The sequence below is a fragment of the Prionailurus viverrinus genome, chromosome B1 (assembly GCF_022837055.1).
Source record: "Prionailurus viverrinus isolate Anna chromosome B1, UM_Priviv_1.0, whole genome shotgun sequence".
Taxonomy (NCBI): Eukaryota; Metazoa; Chordata; class Mammalia; order Carnivora; family Felidae; genus Prionailurus; species Prionailurus viverrinus.
The window spans coordinates 199,999,969-200,007,931 of record NC_062564.1 but is presented as its reverse complement, the minus strand read 5'-3'; positions in this window follow the sequence as shown (position 1 = coordinate 200,007,931).

Sequence of the window (7,963 nt, the reverse complement as noted above, 5' to 3'; positions counted from 1 at the left end):
GGGTTAGGGCTTCAACATAACTTTTTGTCGGGGGGGTGGGGGGGGGGCGCCTCCTTCTCACTTGCTGTGGCCTTTCCTTAGTGTGAAAAGAAGGGAGAGGGAGGGAGGGAGAGAGGGAAGGAGAGAAAGCGGGGGGGGGGGAGAGGAGAAGGAGGGAGGGAGAGTGGAGGGAGGGAGGGACAGGGAGGAAGGGTGGAGACAGGGAGGGAGGGAGGGAAGGAGAGAGGAGGGAAGGGGGAAGACAAGAGAGAGGGAGGGAGGGAGGGAGGGAGAGGGAGGAAGAGAGGGAAGGAGGGAGGGAGGGAGAAGGAGAGAGAGGGAGGGGAGGGAGAGAGAGAGGGGGAGGGAGGGAAGGAGAGAAAGTGGGGGAGAGAGAGGAGAAGGAGGGAGGGAGAGTGGAGGGAGGGAGGGAGGGAGATTGGAGGGAGGGAGGGAGAGTGGAGGGAGGGAGGGGCAGGGAGGAAGGGGGGAGACAGGGAGGGAGGGAGGGAAGGAGAGAGGAGGGAAGGGGGAAGACAAGAGAGAGGGAGGGAGGGAGAGGGAGGAAGAGAGGGAAGGAGGGAGGGAGGGAAGGAGAAGGAGACAGAGAGGGAGGGGAGGGAGAGAGGGGGGAGGGAGGGAAGGAAGGAGGGAGAGGAGAGAGGGCCGGCAGGCTCTCTGGTGTCTCTTCTTACAAGGACGCTGGTCCTATCAGATCAGAGCCCCTCCCTTATGACATTTTTAACCTTCATCGGGTCATTAGATGCCCATCTCCAAATACAGACCCTCCACTGGGGGTCAGGGCTTTACCATGCGACTTTGGGGGGACACTAACATGAAGTCCATAACCGCCCATAACAGTATGTGTTGCATTTCTATGTAGCAGCCGCAACCCTGGCTTCACTTTATCACCTGCCTCTCTTTCTCCCCGTATACTCTAGAAATACAAAAACTTATTGATATTTCGAGGTTTTTTTTGGAGCAAGGCAGGTCTTGATAAAGAAAAATGAGGGGCGCCTGGGTGGCTCAGTTGATTAAGTGTGCAGCTCTATGGTCTCCCGGTTCGTGGGTCCGAGCCCCAAGGTGCTTGGGATGTTCTCCCCCTCTCTCTCTGCCCCTCCCCTGCTCACTCATGCTTTCTCTCTCAAAATAAATAAACTTTATTTATTTTTTTTAACATTTATTTATTTTTGAGACAGAGAGAGACGGAGCATGAACGGGGCAGGGGCAGAGAGAGAGGGAGACACAGAATCTGAAGCAGGCTCCAGGCTCTGAGCCATCAGCCCAGAGCCTGACACGGGGCTCGAACCCACGGACCGCGAGATCGTGACCTGAGCTGAAGTCGGATGCTTAACTGACTGAGCCATCCAGGCACCCCTCAACATAAATAAACTTTAAAAACAAAGAAGAAAAATCATGGAACTGTCCTGCCTTGAGGTACAGGAGCCCAAATGGCAGGAAGTGCAGGGACACTGGCCTTCCCAGCAGTCTGGTGGGGACGGTGATGGGGGCCCTTGCACACACGTCTCTGGCCCCCACGCTCCTTGGGCCAGCGCGTCTTGATTCTTCTGCTCTGTGCAGCTTGGGCTTCCTGGTGTGGATTAATGGTCCCGTGGCCAAGACCGCTGGGAAATCCCCGAGGCCACACCAGCACCGACAGGTCGGGGAGCAAGAGGCAGCAGCTAGAGCCGACAGTCCACGCTGTCTGTCTGCTCTCCTGCAGTCAAAGGGTCGAGCGGTCGACGGCCAAGGAACCCGAGAACGTCACCTGCTCGTTGTAGAATGTGAGACCAGAAGGAAAAGGGCCCATTCTTTTAGCAATGGGGCTTGTCTGTCACCGGCCTTGCTGCGGATTCCTTCTCCGGCCTGGGAGTCACAGGCAGACCGATTAACTGGGTCACCTCGCACACTATTGGTGCCAGGCCCCGGGGGTCTAGCATGGCTGCCTCTGCCGCTCACCCAGCAGGGTCCCCGGCCACCTGTCCGCGCCGTGGACCCCGGCACACCCTGCGTCTTGCTCTATGTCACAGGCTGACTTGTGTCCCTGACAAGTTCAGATGTGCGTCTCAACCCCCAGGACCTGGGAGTGTGACCGTATTTGGACACGGGGCCTTGAAAGAGGCGATTAAGGAAAAATGAGGTCATGTCGATGGGCCCTGATTCAATAGAACTGGTGTCCTTTTAGGCGGGGAGATCAGGACACAGACACAGAGGGACGACCGCGTGAGGACACGGGGAAGATGGCCGTCCACAAGGCAAGGTGAGGAGGAACCAGCCAGCCCACACCTTGATCTCCGACTTCCGGCCTCCAGAATGTCAGGAGAGGACACGTCTGCTGTTTAAGCCCCCGAGTCTGGTATTTTGTCATGGCTAGTACAATCTGTGCTTGGAAACCTACCACTTTCGGCCGTAAATAGCGAACAAGAGAACATTTTGTCCGGAACATCTGGGCACACCTTCCCTTTCAGAAGTCTGTTAAACGTAATTTTCAAAAGGGCATCTGGGTGGCTCAGTTGGTTAGGCGTCTGACTCTTGATTATTTCAGCTCAGGTCACGATCCCAGGGTCGTGGGATCAAGCCCCACATCCGGCTCCATTTGTGGAGCCTGCTTGGGATTCTCTCTCTATCCCTCCCCCTCTCTCTCTATCCCTCTTCCCTGCTCTCTAATTTTTTTTCAAAGAAAGGTAAAATCCTGCCTGTCGTACAGATAACACTATGCATATATGTTAAAGATTTTATTTAACTCATTAATCAGGGAAGGAAACAGGCAGATAGATGTTCTTTTTTTGATTTTTTTTTTAACATTTTTAATTTTATTTTTGAGAGAGACAGAGACAGAGCGCAAGCAGGGGTGGGGCAGAGAGAGAGGAAGACACAGAATCCGAAGCAGGCTCCAGGCTCTGAGCCGTCAGCACAGAGCCCGACGCGGGGCTCGAACCCACGAACTGTGAGATCATGGCCTGAGCTGAAGTCTGATGCTCAGCCGACTGAGCCACCCAGGCGCCCAGGCAAACAGATGTTCTAATTGGTTCAAAAGAGAATCCAAAGAGCAGTTTCAGATGAGGAACGCTGAAATGAATATGAAATGGAGGGCTGGCTCTTCACAGTGGACAGGGAGGTCCCCTGGGACTCCGCTGGTTGGGACAGAGTCTGCCTGACTCTAGACAAGAATTATTTTGTGCTCCCAGGGGCCCCAGGCCGAGTCAGGGTTATGCTTTTGCACTACGCATAAGGGGGCTCTTTTGTAAAGTGTTAATTTTGTTCTCTTTCGCTTCTGAGAACACGACCTTCCTCCACGATAATCAGAAGTGTCCATCCGTCTTGGGTGGGGACGGGAGTGAGGTGAGGAATAGCACAGAGGAAGCAAAGAGAGAGACCAGGGCATCTAAGACGATCTTTTCCAAGAGCCGGGGTTTTGTTAAGAGACAGAATTTTCAAAACTTTCTCTTGTCCGTCAGTCTGTCCCAGGCCAGGTCCAGCTGGTTGAGATCAAGGGGGTGGCGAGGCCGCGCGTGCCCTTTTGTGTCTGGCTTTTTTCACTTAGCATCATGTTTTTAAGGGTTACCCACGAGTTAGAGCTATTTTTCAAGCCCATTTGTACAGAGGAGACGCAGGGGATCCGGGGGACCGGGCTGAGCCTTTCACGAGGCTGTTGAGTGGGGTCTTCTCTCGGACCTGTGAGGGCGGGGCAGGGGGGGGCGTCCAGGCTGTGGCATCTCCTGCGTGAACACTGGAGTCTGGGACATGAAAGGACACTCAGCAAGGCTGAAGGATCAATGAGGAGGTGACTCTCCTTAGGACGCATTCCTCCAGACGGGGGAAAGAGCATGCTGTCTCGCCACCAGGCCGCTTGGGGGGCCCCCTGGGGGCTCAGGTGGGTGGATGTACTTTGCCACCTGCAGGGTGTGCGAGAGCCCAGCAGCCCCGGCAGCTGGAAGGCTGAGGTCCCTCCTGCCTCGGACTCTGCTCGGTTTGAGGGGCTATGGCGCCATCTGGTGGCTGCAAGAAAACCCAACGCGAAGCCGCTTGGGGCCTCCCGGAGGTTTCCTGGTCAATTGGAAGGAAAAGTAGGCTCGTCAGGAAAGCACCAGGACGCCGCTGGGCCCTTTGCAAACATCCTCAAGCTGAGGGCAAGCGTGATGGGAATATCCGACCCGGGGCAGAGGGTGCTGATGGCAACACACGTTTTTGTGAGAAGGGAAGATGTTTACGACAATTTGCGATGTGAAAAGGCGAAGACACGGTGTGAGCTGATGCAGAAAATGTTTACGTGGCTGAATGTATGTTTCTGAGCGCATGGGGAAGGCCAGGAGGGAAACAGGCCAAGGCGTAAACACTGAATGTTGAAGGGGGTTGGTTCCGAAATAACGTGTGGAGGGCTGAGGCCGGGCTCGGACTAAGTCTCAGGTGTTTGTTGGCTGTTGTATGTCAGTTACAGAATCGGATTCTCCATCATCAACATCCTCATCCTCATCCCTGGATGAGAAAATTGTTTTTCCTTGTTTCTTACATGTATCTTCCGATTTTTCTCTGTTGTCTATGTTACTCAGAAAAAAAAAAAAGATAATTAAAAGAGAGAGAAAGGCTGCGATCAGCTCCCATGGAGCTTGTCTGAGTTTTGTGAATATTGCGGCAGCCGGGTTCTCTCCGAGCCTGGCCAGTGAGCCCTGCCTGCCAGGCTGGGGCTGATCCTGGCTTTGGGCTCTGCCACCAAGTCACCCTGGGATGCCGGGGCCTGACCTCTCAGGGGGTCACTCTCCTCGTCTGAAGCAAACAGAGGCCTGACCTCACAGGTCACTTACGGAGTGACACGAGTTGGCTCTTGGGCAGCATCTGCCACCGTGCCTGGCTCACAGTAAGCACAAGCCACCTCCCATCTCGGGGCATCAATCCAGCCAGGGACTGGGACAAGACCAGGGTTTCCGTGAGTCCTGTCCTTACACCACCTACCTCACAGCCAGCTGGGAAACCTGCTGAAAGGCAGATTTGTTGGCCTTGCCTAAAATTTCCAAATCTGCGCCGTCAGCAGATTTCACAGGCGAAAACCTCCCAGCAGAGCTCACAGGAAGTTGAGACCCCTGGAAACAGGATATCGTTTCTAAGGTCCCTGCGAGCTCAGACCTTCTAAAGTGCTGGCTTCTTCTGAACCCAGGATTGGGGCCTGCCCAATCTCTTGACCTCTGCACCCCAATTTTGTAATAAGAAGGGCAGCTCTTGGCCCTGGCAGGTTGGGCAGGAACTCAGCTGCAGGCTGTTTTCAGAGGATTGTAAAGAACTAACATTGGAGACACTCGTGCCATAGTCAGGACACTGACGTCCAGGGGTCAGGGTATCTGTTGCCCGACTGGCTGGTGCTGGAGTCGAGAACAGTCGGATCTCCTGACTCCAGGGTCAGCAGTGTGTGTGTGTGTGTGTGTGTGTGTGTGCACCTCACACACATGCGCACACATGCTTATTCTTGCTGCGGGAGGCCCAGGCTATGTGCACGCCACAAAGTCAAGGCCAGCCCCTGCCAGACAACTTGCTGTCCAAGCACACATTTACACACTTCCAAGCCTTCTCGCCACTTCTACGTTTTTCTCTATTTCGGTTCGGCCTCTGCAGTAGAGGGATAAGGGGAGAAAGGGAAGAGCCAGGAAATAGGAATTGGAAGAGCTTTGGAATTAATTTTTCCCTAGAGTTTCATTCCACAAGAACAACCCACTGTCTTCATCCAGCACCCTCAGCCTCGGCAGTCTTACTCTTTGAGCCTCGGGTAAACCCGGCACCTGGCATACAGGAAGCGCTCCATAAATGTTTACTTAGTCTGAGCAATGGGAAGAACGAGACTGCTGCATATCGAGGTGGGTCAGAGTAGGGGCGGGGGACGAGGAGCTGAGTGTGGAAAGTTCTCCGGTCTATTGGGCATTCAGATAAGGACGGTGGGTGGGCAGCTGGGCGTAGGATTCTAGAGTTCTGGAAAGGCCCGCGAGGACCCGAGTTTGGGAGTCACAAGCAAACGCCACTTAAGCACCCATTCGGCGTGAGGGGATGGCTTAGGGAGAGAGCAAGGCCAGGGACGGGTCCGGGCCTGTGCTCTGAGGCACCCCAACTTTCGGGTGTGGGCTGATGAGAGGGGAGAAGAGGTCTGAGCCTGAGCAGTGAGTTGATGGACATCTAAAGGGATTGACCCCCCAAGACACCCTGGGTCTTGTCTCATGGAGGAAGGAGGCATCAACTCACTGCTGGACCACCAGCTCTGCCCAGGGGCCGACTAAGATAGGGACCCCGGGGTGAGCAATGGGGACCCGGACACGACTTGTTTCAGTGGAGTCAAGGGACAAAAGCTGTCTGACTGAACAGGGTTCTGGGAGAAAGACAGTCAGAGGAGCTATCTAGGAGGGTCAATATTTTGACTAAAAGATATTCCAAGAACATCCCTTTGGCAGTTACTTGCTGACCATCATCAAGGGCCAGGCGCCATTCGGGGTTCCGTGCGTAGTGCAGCGGGCAAGAGGCAAAACTCCAGGGAGCTCACATTCTCATGAGGAAATGAGTAACATCTACAGGTTTGGCAATGGATAAATCCTAATTTAAAAAGAAAAGAAAAGAAAAGAAAGAAATTGAGAAAGAAAGAAAAAGAAAAAGAAAAAAGAAAGAGAAAAAGAAAGAGAAAGAAAGAAAAAAGAGAAAGAAAGAAAGAAAAAAAGAAAGAGAAAGAAAGAAGAAAGAAAGAAAGAAATTGAGAAAGAAAGAAAGGAAAAGAAAAAGAAAAAAGAAAGAGAAAAAGAAAGAGAAAGAAAGAAAAAAGAGAAAGAAAGAAAGAAAGAAAGAAAGAAAGAAAGAAAAAAAAAAAAGCCAGCAGCTGGGGAACAGGGTGGCGGTGTGGTGGGCCACAGTTGTGTAGGGGGTGCCATCTGCAGGCACAGGCAGAGGGAGGTTGGTGGGTGTCGGGGAGGCTCCTCACTGTTTGCTTCTATGTCCTCAGAGAAAAAGAAAGCAAGATCATGAGCGGGAGACACCCCTGTGCAGACAGAGGGCAGGGCTGGAGGCTGATAAAGAGGCTGGTGGGCGGAGCCTGGTGTGATGGGCCTGGGGTTTAGTCTGGGAAGAAGGTGGCTTGGGACACGAGAGCTGTGAGGGGCAGTGGACAGATGGTGGATCGCGGGGTGGCAGGTCCTCGGCGGATGAGGGCTGCTGGGGCCAGGATGCCAGAGGGAGGAGCGGGACAGAGGGAGGAGTGGGAGTGAGGAGTGGGACAGAGGGAGGAGGGGGCAGAGGGAGGAGGCGGACAGAGGGAGGAGAGGGACTGAAGAGTGGGACAGAGGCAGGATGGGGACAGAGGGAGGAGGGGGCAGAGGAAGAAGGGGGACAGAGGGAGGAGGGGGACAGAGGGAGGAGGGGTCAGAGGGAGAAGCAGGACAGAGGGAAGAGGGGGACAGAGAGAGGAGAGGGGCAGAGGGAGGAGGGGGCAGAGGAAGAAGGGGGACAGAGGGAGGAGGGGGACAGAGGGAGGAGGGGTCAGAGGGAGAAGCAGGACAGAGGGAGGAGGGGGACAGAGGGAGGAGGGGGACAGAGAGGAGAGGGGCAGAGGGAGGAGGGGGGAGAGGAAGAGGGGGGACAGAGGGAGGAGGGGGACAGAGGGAGGAGGGGGCAGAGGAAGAAGGGGGACAGAGGGAGAAGCAGGACAGAGGGAGGAGGGGGACAGAGAGAGGAGAGGGGCAGAGGGAGGAGCGGGACTGAAGAGGGGGACACTGGGAGGAGGAGGACCGAGGAGTGGGAGGTATGGAGGACACGCGGAGGAAGGAGGAAGTTCCCACTCATGTGGGACCAGCAGGATTCAGGTTTGTTCCCAGGCACCCTTGCGACAGAGCCGGCTCTCACCCTGAGCAGCCGCGTGTCTCCGAGTAGGACGGGAGGACACGCGCTCGCTGACCCAGACTTGCAGGACTGCAGGCCCGTTGTGCCGGTGAAAACCCGGAAGCGAACCCGACTCTGACTTCAA